This window comes from Mobula hypostoma, chromosome 29 (genome assembly GCF_963921235.1).
Source record: "Mobula hypostoma chromosome 29, sMobHyp1.1, whole genome shotgun sequence".
NCBI lineage: Eukaryota > Metazoa > Chordata > Chondrichthyes > Myliobatiformes > Myliobatidae > Mobula > Mobula hypostoma.
This window is the reverse complement of record NC_086125.1, coordinates 14,808,692-14,822,864: the sequence shown is the minus strand read 5'-3', so window position 1 is coordinate 14,822,864 and position 14,173 is coordinate 14,808,692. Positions and strand designations below refer to the sequence as shown.

Here is a 14,173-nt window from a genome sequence, read left to right as displayed (position 1 = left end):
GTGCTACAGGTATCACATACACTTTCTGGTGGGGTTTTGCAGTCCAAACACTCTCCTACTTATAGGGTAAACTGTATGAACCATGCTGTTGATGACCCGTGCTGTGATTTAGCCCATGACTGTTGATATTTCTTTGTGATCTCTCAGTTTCCTGATGACATTGTTGACATTATTGACACTTCTGTATTTCCAGTCTGTCTCCTTGGTGTCCTACTTCCTTTCATAATTTTGCCAAAGGCAATGTTATATGTCTTATTTATTTCTGTTCTGCGTTCTGAGCAGCCAGTTGGATTGTACCTTAAAGCCATTTATTTATTTTCTGCTATTTTTAATCTTTGTGCAGCATAGTGCTGTAAGAAAGAACCTTTGAATTTGAGTCAAAGATTCAAATATGAAGTTGTAGATAGAACCCTGATATATGGATCTGTCCGCTAGAGAAAGCAGGATCTCCCAGTGGCCATACATTTTAATTCCACGTCCCTTTCCATCCTGATATGTCTATCCACGGCCTCCTCTACTGTAAAGATGAAGCCACACTCAGGTTGGAGGAACAACACCTTATATTCCATCTGGGTAGCCTCCAACCTGATGGCATGAACATTGACTTATCTAACTTCCACCCCACCTCCCCCTTGTATCCCATCCATTATTTATTTATTTATTATATATATTCTTTTTCTCTCTCTCCTTTCTCTCACTCTGTCCCTCTCACTATATTCCTTGCCCATCCTCTGGGCTTCCCCCCCCTCCCCTTTTTTTCTCCCTAGGCCTCCCGTCCCATGATCCTCTCCTATCCCTTTTGCCAATCAACTGGTCAGCTCTTGGCTCCATCCCTCCCCCTCTTGTCTTCTCCTATCATTTCGGATCTCCCCCGACCCCTCCCACTTTCAAATCTCTTACTAGCTCTTCTTTCAGTTAGTCCTGACGAAGGGTCTCCGCCTGAAATGTCGACTGTACCTCTTCCTAGAGGTGCTGCCTGGCCTGCTGCGTTCACCAGCAACTTATGGATTTACATTTTCAGGGTCCCAATCAGGTCCTCCTTTCTTGCCTTGTAACTCTTCTCCAATAATCTCAGTATGGTATTTCGATTGTTATCACTTGCTTCAACATTTGATCTCTTTCAGAAAACAAGTTTTGTTTCACTTTGGAAACTCCGCCTGTGTCTGCATTATCTCTTTGTAACCTTTGATGAATCAGTAAACTCTGTACTTATCTCTTTGATCTTCACCTTGCTATTTCTGTGCTTCATCTTCTCTGTGTCAATTTTGCTGCCAACCTTACACTTGTATTTCAGCTATCCTCCTCCAAATTATACTTCACTTCCTCCATATGCACTTCTTTCCACAGCAGTTGCTTATCCGTCATATACTACATGTGTCTGCTGCGACACTGCCGAAACAACATGGTTAAGTACTTCGCACATCTCATTGATCTGTGTCTTGTTTCCTGTCCTCTGCCATCACAGACTGCTGTTTAATCCATTGTTTCCTTTGGGAGTTCCATGAACCCCTTTATGGCCTTTCTTTGTACTTGTGTAATTGTTCTTATTTTATCCCCATCATGATTATTTTATTCCCTTGGTGGGCTTTTCTTCAGTGAGGACGATATTAAGCAATACAGCACAAAAACAGTCAAATCACCCAAATAATCAAAGCGAGCATTTTGGTCCTTGTGAATCTCCATTTTTTTTCAACCCTGATGTTGTGTTCTTCTGTTGAATTATCAATAAGCTTGTCTGGCTTCTCCTTAAGTGAATTTAAATTATTTTCCTCAGCCACTCCCTGCGTTAGCACATTGAATGTTGTCATGAAGTAGCTAAATGCTTGTTACCACATGGGGAAGGAAGCAGTTAAGAGAACATTTGAAAATTCATAAACCTGAGCTATTGCGTTGTGACCTGTGTATTATTTACAGTGGTTATTGCTTTATTTCAGACTTCTGGTATCCAGAGTAGTTTGCCCTAGTAGTATTTATGCTCCCTAGTTTTGGTATCTCTCCAACTAGAAGCATCTTCCCTCTAAATTCCTTTCCTATTTTAAAGGCTTTTATTTGGTCACTTGTTCAGCATGTCTTCTATAGGGGAGTTCCTCTCCTTTCTGTCATCATCCTTGTACATCATATTAGCACATTCTATGGCACCTCTAAATGGTAGGACAGATGATGCCCTGTGATGTAAATTTTGGTGACACTAGTCTATTTGTAGTTTGGAGACTAGGATGGTGTGAAGTATTCTGTCTAACCATCCAGTCCAACTGTGCAGCAAATTTATTCCTCCAGATTCTAACTGCAAGATTGCAGCTTGTCGTCTCAACATATATTTGTTATTGTAATTCTGAATTTGGGGGTATTTTCGAGAGTCATGATTTCTTATGCTGACCCATGTATGATCCAACTAGGTATTTGTACTGAAAAAAGATCGTGTATCCTGAGGCACGCTGTCTTCTATTTTAAAGGCATATACCCCAAGTTAATACATGGGCATGGTAGTAAGAAAGTGTGGGAAAGCAGACTGACCATTGGCTATTGAACAAGTAGTGAATTGTGTCATTTGGGGGTCCACCCTTTTTGTATGTATTTGGTATACATGGCAGTCCTATTTAAAGGAGATGGAAGATAATTTTCGAAAGAGCAAACTTCTGAAAATGAGCGTTCCTGATTTAAAAATAGCATTTATATACTAGTTTATGTATTCACAGGTTGTTCCTTCAAGATAAGTGTTCATGAGCAGCATATAGCTGCTTGTGAGATAAATTATGTTCTTTTGATGGCAGATCTGCAATTATCTCCCTCCACAAGTCTTTTCCGGGATACTGGTTGCCCTCTATAATTAAACTGTAATCTTATTTCTTTTTAAATAATTTAGTGAGCTTTTGATGCAAACTTACAGAGTATTTAAATATTAATGTGAACATTATTTGATCTGACTTACTGTTAAATTGGTTTCAATTCAGATTTATGATTAATGAAAGGTTCTGAATAAATTAATTCAGTGCTATTGAATGGACACTTGATGTTTATTTTTCTGTTTTCAGGCTTGCATGACAGAGTTTAACAGGTGAAATTCCCATCCAAATGATGTTCAGTATGAATACACACTGCACTCTGGTTACTCACTAACTTGGCTGGAGAGGGTGAGATTCCCAAGGTAGGTACTTCTGTGGTCTTCACATTAACGCAAGAAAGAGAAATGTAATTTATTTGGATTTCCTGGGTAAGGAAGAAATTCTTGTGTTGAATAAAATGCTTTGGACTCAAATACGATAAATGTGTGCGTAATTAAAGCCAAATACTCTCAACCAAAGCCAATAGCATCTCAACAATTTTTCTTCCTATAAAAGTTTTTGCATCTTGGTCATCTCCTTCCAAATAGCTCCATTTTTCAGTCACACTTTTTTAAGAAATAACTTATTTACCGCACTTAACATGCCTTCCTGGTTGTCCTTTGTTCCTCAGAGCTGGAGGTTTTTTACTATCCTTTGTGCATTCTCCCTGCACTCTTCTGTTCTTTCTGTCTAATCACTTCTGAACTTCATTCTTGAAGTGTGCCCATGCATCTGTAGATTCATAGCCAGTTGAGCTTTTGCAGCCTTCTTTACTGAGTGTATAGAGTGCTGGTAACTTCTCTGATTAACTCGGAACTGCGTTCCTTTGCTCGGAGACTTTGTAGTTCATTTGTGGTCCTGCTCTCTGCTTTTCCTTTGTACCTATTTTGTTATAAACATTGCACCTCCTTTGGTATATTTTATATAGAAACCTCAATTACAATGTTAGGGAGTGTACTGTCAGTTCTGTCTTTGCTAATACTGGAGTACTTAATTACTTAATGATATTCAAACCAAGTCAGTTCTAGCAGTCACCGATGTAGGTCTTGTTTAGCTTGTTTCGTCTCGATGTATAACATTGTAGCAAAATTGCTTTCTTTAATTGCTGACACTTCAGTTACCTCTGGCCTCATTTAATTTTTGTCCAGTCTCGAGGAAACCCTTTTTTTCACCTTAAATCTGAATCCAAGAATACTTACCTTGTTCATCTGTATTTTGAGTAATTGAATATTACAGTATGGTAGGCATTTTGATGCTGACAAGGTGCCATATTCCAAGATGTGCTCTTGCTAGTGTCCTACATAACTGAAGCACCCTCTTATTTTTCTGTTCAATTTCTCTAGCAATAAACAATAACGTTATTTTAGGTTTCCTAATTACATGTGTACTAGCCTTTTCAAATCATGCATTGGGGCACCCAGATCTCATTGTATCTTGGACCGCTAAAATCCATTACCATTCAGGTTATGTGCTTCTTTTTTAATTTTCTTGGCAAAATGAACAGTTCCCATATTTTTTTCATTTGCCAAATCTCTGCCGACTCAATCCATCTGTATCTCTTTGTAACCATAGAGTTTTTCTTCAAAGTTTCATTTTCTATCATGTTGGTATTGTTAGAAATTTAGCTAGCATTCCTTCCAAGTGTTTATCCAAGTCATTTCTTAAGCTTTTAAAAATTCACTCAGTACATCTTGCCAACCTGAAAAAGATCAATTTATGCCAACTGTAATTTAATTTAACCAGCCGATCTGCTGTCCATGCTACCTAAGAAATTTTATTCCCTGAAATAATATTTGATGTGGCACCTTGTCAAATGCCTTTTAAGTATCCAAGTTCAGTTCTTCACCATATTCATCCCTTCACACAATCCAATAAGTTAACCATATGCAATTTCCCTTTTACAAAACATCGAGACTTATCCTGATAATTCAAACTTTAGATTTTTACCAACTGTGTTTAAAATAAAAGTTGTCATTAACATTACGATTGGGTACGACTTTATTTACACCCAAGTTGCAATAACACAATTCCATTGGGACCGTGTAAGAAAAATAGAAGCTATGTAGCTTCTAAATGACAATAAACGAGGACTGAATGTCCTCATAGTCTACAAAAAAAGTGCTAGATTAGATTATGAGGATACTCAGTCCTTGTTTATTGTCATCTAGTAATGTATGCATTAAGAAATGATACAATGTTCCTCCAGTATGATATCACAGAAACACAAGACAGACCAAGACTAAAACTGACAAAAACCACATAATTATAACATATAGTTACAACAGTGCAAAGCAATACCGTAATTTGATAAAGAACAGAGCATGGGCACGGTAAAAAAAAAGTCTCAAAGTCCGATAGCCCCATCATCTCACGCAGACGGTAGAAGGAAGAAAAACTCTCCCTGCCGTGAGCCTCCAGTGCCGCAAACTTGCCGATGCAGCACCCTGGAAGCACCGGATCACAGCCGACTCTGAGTCCGTCCGAAAACCACGAGCCTCCGAATAACCCTCAGACACCGAGCACCGAGCACCATCTCTGCAGAACGCTTCGACCCTGGCCACCAAGTAACAGGCAAAGCCAAAGATTCGGGGCCTTCCCCTCCAGAGATTCTGGATCGCACAGTAGCAGCAGCAGCAAAATAGGCATTTCAGAAGTTTCACCAGATGTTCCTCCGTGCTTCTCACACCCGTTTCCATCAAATCAGGATTGTGCACGGCATCCTACTTGACAGATAACCGATATTCATTCTGGAGTGGCCATTGCGCGCTGTGTCGCGTTGCCATTTTCTCTTCTGAGAAGTCTCTAGATGAGACTGGTCTTGTATCCAGAGCATGCTTGCTGAATATAGTCCAAAGAACTGGGAAGGGTTATCCTGTCTGCTGATTGAGAAGTGACAAGAATCTATTTACGATTATGCATTTCTGAAAGATCCTCCATTGATCACATAGTTTTACTCACATTTTAAGCTGGTATTTTTAAAGTAAATCATTATCAGGAGAATTACCATCCACTTTTCTACTGGTCTTGTTTCCCCTTGCTCACAAGAACTCTCATATCTTTCTCTTATTTCCGTGCAGCATTGAAGGGTGTTCATTCCATCAAGTCTGTGCTAGCCCTTGGAGCATTCTCAACCATCTCCTACACACTCATTAACTCCACTCCGATACCCTGCCACTCACATGCATGAAATGTCATTCACAATGGCCAGTTAATCTACCAGCACATGTTTGGAATGTGGGACAAAACCAGAGACCTGGGAAAGGTCATTCCATCACAGAGAAAGTATGCCAACTGCACAGAGATGGTGCCTAAGATTGAGATTGACCTGGGTTGCTGGAGATCAGAAAGCTTCAACATTAACTACTGTGTTACATAATGAATTATGAAACTATTTAATGCGGATTTATAATTCTCTTCCTTATTTGGCTGCTGGAGGCTGATTATCAGATGATGTATATTCATTTTGTATTTGGAGACCATGTGTGATTTCTCTAAGTGCACTGATTTATAGATTGGTAACAACTACTTACAGATAATTGAAGAAAATGGCTTCTTTTACAGTACTTATCACTGTCGAGTTTATTGAATACAATGGTGATATTTCATTGAAAATTGATACATTTATAAATTGACCATTGATGTAAAATTCTTGACAAGAGTATTCAATGTGACTTAGCCTTTTGAATCTCAGTATTCATACTGATAATGCATATCATGAACAATATACACACATTGTCTTCAACAAAATACACAAGCATTTTATTTGTATTCTATTTGTCTGCATTTAGGATTCCTACCCTAGAGAAACATGGTTCAGTTGTAATGTGGCACATTTGTGACTGCATCTAGACTCCATCTGTTTGTCTCATTCCTAGCAGCAATGTGTCACACCATAGAGGGTAAATTTCAAGGTTGAAATGGGAAGAAATTTCTTCACCTGGAGAATGATGAATCTTTGGAATGCTTTCCCAAAAAGGCTAAAGAGGCTCGATGATAGAGAGCAAGCAACTGGCAAATATATTGGGAATGGGATGTCGTAAAGATGGAGATAAATAGATTTTTGTACAGTATATTAAAGGATAAGGGGTTAGTCCAGGCATGTGAACTAAAAGCCATAAGCTTAATGAGTAGCAGAGCTGTGAAGAGGTGCCAAATGGCCTACTCATCCGTGTGTTTCTTTTCTTCCCATGGAGAAATTTGTGTGTTTTGCTGAGGTCCAGTCTGGGAACAAATCTTTCTTAACCTTGATTTAACCTTCACTGTGCTGTAGTGATCGCAGAATTTTTCTGTAGCAGTAGACAACAGAGAGATAACCAGCAAATTCAATGCTTTTGGGAAAAAGTTGTCAGACGAAAGTAGGCATATGTTAATTTGACAAAAAGGAGTCCATGGATCGAATCTTGTCATTGCTAAGTCAAGGACGTGTGAAGAGATGATCAAAGGATAGAGACCTGTCTTTTTGAAGAAAGACAGATCATCCTGAAGGTGAGCGGAATAAACTACATCACAAACTTTGAGGAATTGGAATCATTAATGTATATGTCTGGGCCAAAAAATGTACGTAAGTTTAAAAAAAATGTAGAGTGAGTGGAATTGAAGAGCATGTCACGAGAATAATGAAGCATTTACATCTTTGTGAAATTGCTGATAGTCAGTGTAGGGTTAACTAGAGGTGAAAAGTAATCAGTGCCTGGTGCTTTAAGCCTGGCTGAATACCAAATGACTGCCTTATACTAGTTTACTGTAGCTGTAGTGTGTTGCATCCACATAATACCTTACTCAGTTGCTTGACTAGGCTGCTCTGACTCTACCGAGACAAGAAAAGGCAGTATAGTAGGTGCACCACCACTTGCATATCCTACTCTGTCAGTTATCATTCTAACTTTGTAACATATTGCTGGTCTTAATTATCAATGTTGTAAATCCTGTAAGTCCAACAGCATCTTGGGATACCTTTCATAGAAAGGGTGCAGCAGCTCAGGGTTTGGCTTGTCTGCAGTTTTTTGAGGGTAAATAGGAATGGGAAGTTAATGCCTGTATTACCGGTGATGCCTGGAGCCTCAATAATTAATAATGTTAAAAAATGTCCATCTTTCCAGTGAAAGGTGATGATGGCAAAGCCCCAATGGAAGGGAAAGTTCAAAGGTACAGTTCAGTCAGAGAAATGTATACAATATACATCCTGAAATGCTTTTTCTTCGCAACCATCCACGAAAAACAGAGGAGTGCCCCAAAGAATGAACAACAGTTAAATGTTAGAACCCCAAAATCCCCCCCAACTCCCCCCTCCTGCCTGTAAATGGCAGTGAGCATCAATCCCCCCCTCCCCCCCCGGCAAAAAAAAGCATCGGTACTGCCACAGAGCACTCAAGTTTAAGCAAAGCAGTACCAAAGACATAGACTTGCAGATACCCCAAGGACTTCGCGTTTCACCTGGTATTCGACATACCACAGGTTCTCTCTCTCTCCCCAATCAGGGAGGAAGGGATGTCTCCATTTTCCCAGCGAGTGGGGAGACATAACAAACAACTTGCTGGTTTACGATGTTAAAAGTTTGTAAGGTCGCTTTTTTTGAGCTCTGTGCCTGAAGATCGCAAAGATCCCAGGTCTCCAGGCACACAGTCGCAGATAACCCGACTCCCCGATGACACATGAGTCTCCTGTTGTGACACCGACCCTCGATCCGCCCGTCCTAAGAGCCCCGAGATCCTAGGCTTCCGAATCCAAGCCGGACTCTTAGGCTGAGCCTTTGGCGTGCCAAACAACAATGGCTGATGGTGGAACCCCGAGAGCGGGTCCCACTCCCGGGAAGAACCGTAGTCAGCGTGTAACTCCAGGTCAGGGTCTTCAAAAGGACCCTGAAGTGGAAAAATAGAGATATTAAAGACGGAAATAGAGCTGTTTCCGTAGATGCAAGCAAAGGAGTGGCCGTTCGGCGCCGTTAACCCTCCAAAGTGTTGGCAATAATGGCCGGATGGAGATGATGAGGTAGTGTTAGAGCAGTTGCTAAAGGTTAAGGAAACAAGCTACCTGGTCTGGAGGACAGCATCCTAGGATGGAGTAAAGTGAGTGGTTGTAAAACAACTTGCATGATGTTTCATAATGCAGCAAAAGATGGGCTTCCAGTTTAAGATGGCATTGGTGAAGCACAGTGATAACTTGCTGGCAATAAAAACAACTATTAACTACTTTATTGATCATACTTTTTCTTAAACGATCACAGCGATCAATAGCCTATAATTTCCCTTTCGGAGCTTTTGAACTGCCTGTACGAACTGCCACTTTTGCAGTGTGAAATGAAGTCTCAAAGGCACAGGACAGTTGCGGTGTGGTGCAGACAGGCTGAATCGTGGCAGCGGGGTCCAGGCCCAAGAGCAGTGTTTGGCTGTTGGATCGGCCTCAGAGTTGACTCGAAGCAGCGGAACCAAGGCGGGGCAGAGTTCAGGTGGTGGGGCCTGGGCCAGTGTGTGTCTCAAAGTGGCAGGACCTGGGACTGAGAGCAAGGAACAATCCATTGCTTGGCCAGTTTTAGCACCGGGCCAGATTGAAAAGGTCAGGGTGTCGGGGCTGGAGGCGAGGGATGGGCCAGTGTTCAGCTTGCTGCTGTGCAAAGCTTACTGATCTCTGTGCTGAACTGAGGCTGTAGCCTGCAACTAACTGGCTCCTGGATCGGTTGTGACTGGCTTTGTGGCTGTGGACTCATTTTCATGAGCTTCAGTTCTGAACATTATTTGTTTATTTTTATCGTTTGCGTGATTTGTTTTTCTTTCTGATCATCGGGTGTTTGGCAATCACTGCAAGCAGTAGTCTGTAACTTACCTTTTGGAGTCGAGCTTTTGAACCACCTGTACAACCTTGCATTTTTGTGGTGAGAAATGAAGTCTCGAAGGTGCAGGATGGTTGCATTAAGGCCTTTTTTTCACAGGTTCTATTGGGTTTCTTTGTTTTGTGGCTGCCTGTAAGGAGAGAATCTCAGGGTTGTATATATTATACATTCTTTGTACTTAGAACTTTAATGTTTCACTGCTGCTTAGGCACAGGAACATTGCCAAGTGACTACAAAACATCAAACATAACAAACGAATTATGTCCTTGGATTGAGCCAGCTCTTTATAAATAAATGCATGAAGGTTCACTACCATGGGAGACCAGCATGCATGGTAGTGTAGCGGTTCGTATAACGCAATTTCTTCGCCAGCCAACGACTCGGGTTCAATTCCATCATACTCTGTGAGAAGTTTGTACATTCTCCCTGTGACCTTATGGGTTTCTGCCAGGTGTGGTGTGGGCTTGTCGGGCCAGAAGGGCCTTTTGCTGTTCTGTATCTCTAAGTATAAATAAATGAACAGCTGGAAGAATGGAGATGGCATGTGAAACAGTAACCATTTTTCTATGCATTGCTTCACTATGCAGAACCTGACTACCTGATATAAAGCTACCTGGAGGAGCTCAGCAAAACAGACAGCATCTATAGAGGGGAATTAATGGTTGACATTTTGGGCAGAGACCCTTCATCAGGACTGGAAAGGAAGAGGGTAGAAGCCTTCAATGATGTCCTCACCCATATCTCCATTCTTCCCCGCACATCTGCCTTCACCTTATCCTCCTGTTCCGTGCTACCAACATGGCCTCCTCCTCACTTTCAGAAACAATGGTGAGAGAAATATTAACAGTGATTGGGGGATTGCATGGTCGAGTACCTTTGCTCTGTCCACCAGAAAAGTCAGGATTTCTCGGTGGCCACCAATTTGAATTCAACTTCCTATTCCCATTCCAACATGTCAGTCCATGGCATCCTCTACTGCTGTGATGAGGCCACACTCAGGTTGGAAGACACCTCATATTACAAATTGGTAGCCTCTAGCCTGATGGCATGAACACTAATTTCTCTAACTTCCAGTACTATCTCTCTTTCTCCTTCTTTCTTTTTCCTTTTCCCATTCTGGTTCCCCTCTCATCCCTTGTCTTCTCACTTGCCCTTCATCTGGTGCCCTTCCTCCTTTCCTTTCTTCCATCGTCTTTTGTCCTCTCCTATAAAATTTATCTTTCTTCAGCTCTCTACCTCTTTTGTCTATAATTCCTAGCTTCTTACTTCATCCCTCCTCTCCCACCCATCCACCTTCCCCTTCATCTCGTCTCACCTATCACCTACCAGCTTGAACTCCTTCCCCTGCCCCCTCCCACCTTATTCTGGCTTCAGCCCCTTTTTTTTCCAGCCCTGATGAAGGGTCTTGGCCCAAAATACCTGACTTGAGTTATCCTAGCATTTTGTGTGTGTGCTCAGGATTTCTAGCATCTGGGTAATCCCTTGTGTTTATAGAACCAAGGTTTCGGGTTTGGCTCAGACATAAAGTCATAAGTTCTTAACTTTCTGTGGTCAGATCGTGCTTTAATTTTGTATCTGAACATGCTTGTTGTGCATGGACATGCCCAAGAACAATAGTTATTGCCGTTGTGTAACATTGGCTGTCAGAAAACTTAGAAGTAGTGGTGAGAGAATTATTGATAGGCACTTGAAGATTACTGACTCATTTAGGAGAGCTGCCTTTTGTTAAGCAAGTAATGATTGACTAGTCAGATTTAGATTTTTAAGAGAATGAAATGTTGATCAAGGTCATGTAGTAAATTTTGAATCTTCTGCAAAGTATTGAAACTTACGAAGTTGAAGGTTCAGCAGCAGATGAATAGCAAATTGGTTTTGAAATTGACAAGATTTTGTTTTAAGATACTTCACAGGCAAGAAAAGCTAACATTGGAAAGAATAGTTTCAGAAGAGATTTCCTGTTCAAGATGAAGATGGGAGGAATTTCATGTTTGGTGGATTGTAATAATTTGAAATGTTCTGCCATGTACAACTCTGGAGACGTAACTGAAGCTGTCCAAGGCCTCCATACATTTTAGATCTATAGGGAATCAAGGGTCAAGGAAAATAGTTGTTTTTATTAAATGCCCACTAACAGCTCCTGCTCTTTATGTCATCTCATTCTTAATAGCAAAAAGCCAAGTGCTTTTGAATGATTACGTTTTTTAGATTGGTTGAGAGTATGCTCTGCAGGAGTCAGTACTGGTGTCACCTGTACATTAGTTACTTGGACATTGGTATACAAGGTCCTGTTTCCAAATTTACATTTGACACCAAACTAGGAGAATAAAGAGGATAATCTGCAAGAAGATAAACGATGCAAGATGACAGAAAAGGTAGAGATGCAGCAAAGGGAGTTCAACACAGAGCCATCCATAGAAAGAGAAACTTGGCAAAAAGAATGTGGGGGGCGCAACATAGACTGAGCGTGACTATTTAAATAAATCCAAGCAAGTGGCAGTACATTTTATGAGAGCAGTTACTAGAGCAAATGGAATCCTGGGATTTAAAATAGAAACCTAAATACAAAAAATAGAGAAATTCATGCTGAAACTTCTTAAAATACCAGAATATTGTGTTCAATTCTGGTCATCGCCCAGAAGGATAAAGGAAGGAAACAAGACTTACCAGAATGGTTACAAAAATACAAGATGTTATGTGCAAGATTAAACTGGAAAAGTTGCAGTTGTTTTCCTTGTAGCAAAGAACAGATGAATGGAGTTTTGAAGTAAATGTACTGTCCATGATCGTGATTAGTTTAAATACACACAGGAAAGCTTTTACAGTGAGCAGGCGAATCAGGCCAACGGCATAGATTTAAAGTCTGTGTAAACTACGTTTAATTTGATCAGATGTAAACAGACATCTTAGAGCTGTAAAGTAAATACTGGATGTGGAGTATGGATAAAGAATTTATTGTTTGTTTATGCCCCTGAGATACTGTCAACCTATGAAGTTGGAGATCTTATTGAGTAGTTCCTTCTGTATAGAAAATTAAATGACATATTTACTGCTGGCATCATGTGTCAATCAGTACCCAGCTCAAACATTGCAATAACTTGAAGTTTTCATCTTGATGCTGTCATCTTTTCATGATTCATTTAATTCTGATATTTCAGAAGTCAGTAAAATTCAGTATATTTACAGCACTCGACTCCCTTTACAGGTTTGGCTATTCAGAACAGACATTTGATTATAGGCACCCCCCCCCCGCCCCACCCATTTATGGCTGTTCAGGTAACACAAGTCTATCCTTATAGAATCGGCAAGTCACTACCAAATTATTTGAGCTATAGGATAAAAATTCACACTCAAAATTTGTATTCAAAACTTAATAAATAAACACTATATTTTTCCATCTTGCATTCCTTGATATATGTGCAGATGATGTGGCAGATGTTGGCGCGTGGCCAAGTGGTTAAGGCGTTCGTCTAGTGATTTGAAGGTCACTAGTTCGAGCCTTGGCTGAGGCAGCGCGTCGTGTCCTTGAGCAAGGCACTTAATCACACATTGCTCTGCGACGATACCGGTGCCAAGCTGTATGGGTCCTAATGCCCTTCCCTCGGACAACATTGGTGTCATGGAGGGGGGAGACTTGCAGCATGGGCAAACTGCTGGTCGTCCATACAACCTTGCCCAGGCCTGCGCCCTGGAAACCTTCCAGGGCGCAAATCCATGGTCTCACGAGACTGACGGATGCCGATGTGGCCTTGCATTGTGTAAGGACACAATGTGGTCTGTTTTCTAGGAACACAGCAATGCCTCCACCCATATGAGTGGGTTGCCTCAAGTCAGATAATTTCGATTAACTGTTTATCTTTTTTGGAAAGAAATATCACCAATATTTCCAAGAAATAAGGTAGGTTTTAGACCCACTGTTTCCGTTTAAAGTCACTTGATATCAATGTTACTGCTTCGCCAGATTAAAAAGGAGAAGTTGCATTTTTTTTATAGTGCGTTTTGGATTCCTTCAGAGTATCCCTCAGGACTCTGCAGCTAAGAAAGGTCTTGGCCCAAAACATCAACTGTTTATTCATTTCCACTGATGCTGCCTGATGACATTTTGTGTGTCTTGCTTACAGCTGACTGAGTATTTTGCTGTTTTAAGTACCTTAAAGTTTAAAAAATGGCAAGCAGTAATGTGAAAATGTCCTGGTCATCTGTTTAAAAGAAATTGAAATACTGGCTCAGATGTAGTCAACTTCTGACATTCAAAAGACTTTGTGACATCCCGGCATCTCTAATTGTTGCCTTTGAATTTGTGAGCTGAAATTAATTACAATGTAGTACAGTTTCAAGTTGGTCTTGGAAGTTTGGGTTTAGTTGGAGCTACCTGATAAGCCAAGCTCAGGCAACAAATGATGATCCCTTAAGCTGCCACCATTCAGCTATGTGAATTCGAGCCATAGCAGGTCTTGAATTGGAAATGTCCCCTTTCTCCCTCTCCCATCAGTAGTTGCCGTACTTCACAAAAGCATTATGAAACAGA

At 40.8% G+C, this 14,173-nt stretch overlaps 1 protein-coding gene across 4 annotated transcripts in view; it reads left to right on the top strand.

Moving 5' to 3' along the window:
• The window catches only part of LOC134339458 (EVI5-like protein), a 275,292-nt gene that overhangs the window by 36,381 nt on the left and 224,738 nt on the right, over nt 1-14,173 (top strand). For all 4 annotated transcript variants that reach the window (XM_063035989.1, XM_063035988.1, XM_063035987.1 and 1 more), the window contains exon 2: nt 3,033-3,145. The gene's annotated coding sequence lies outside the window, so the exon portion shown is untranslated. The remainder of the gene's footprint in view (nt 1-3,032; nt 3,146-14,173) is intronic.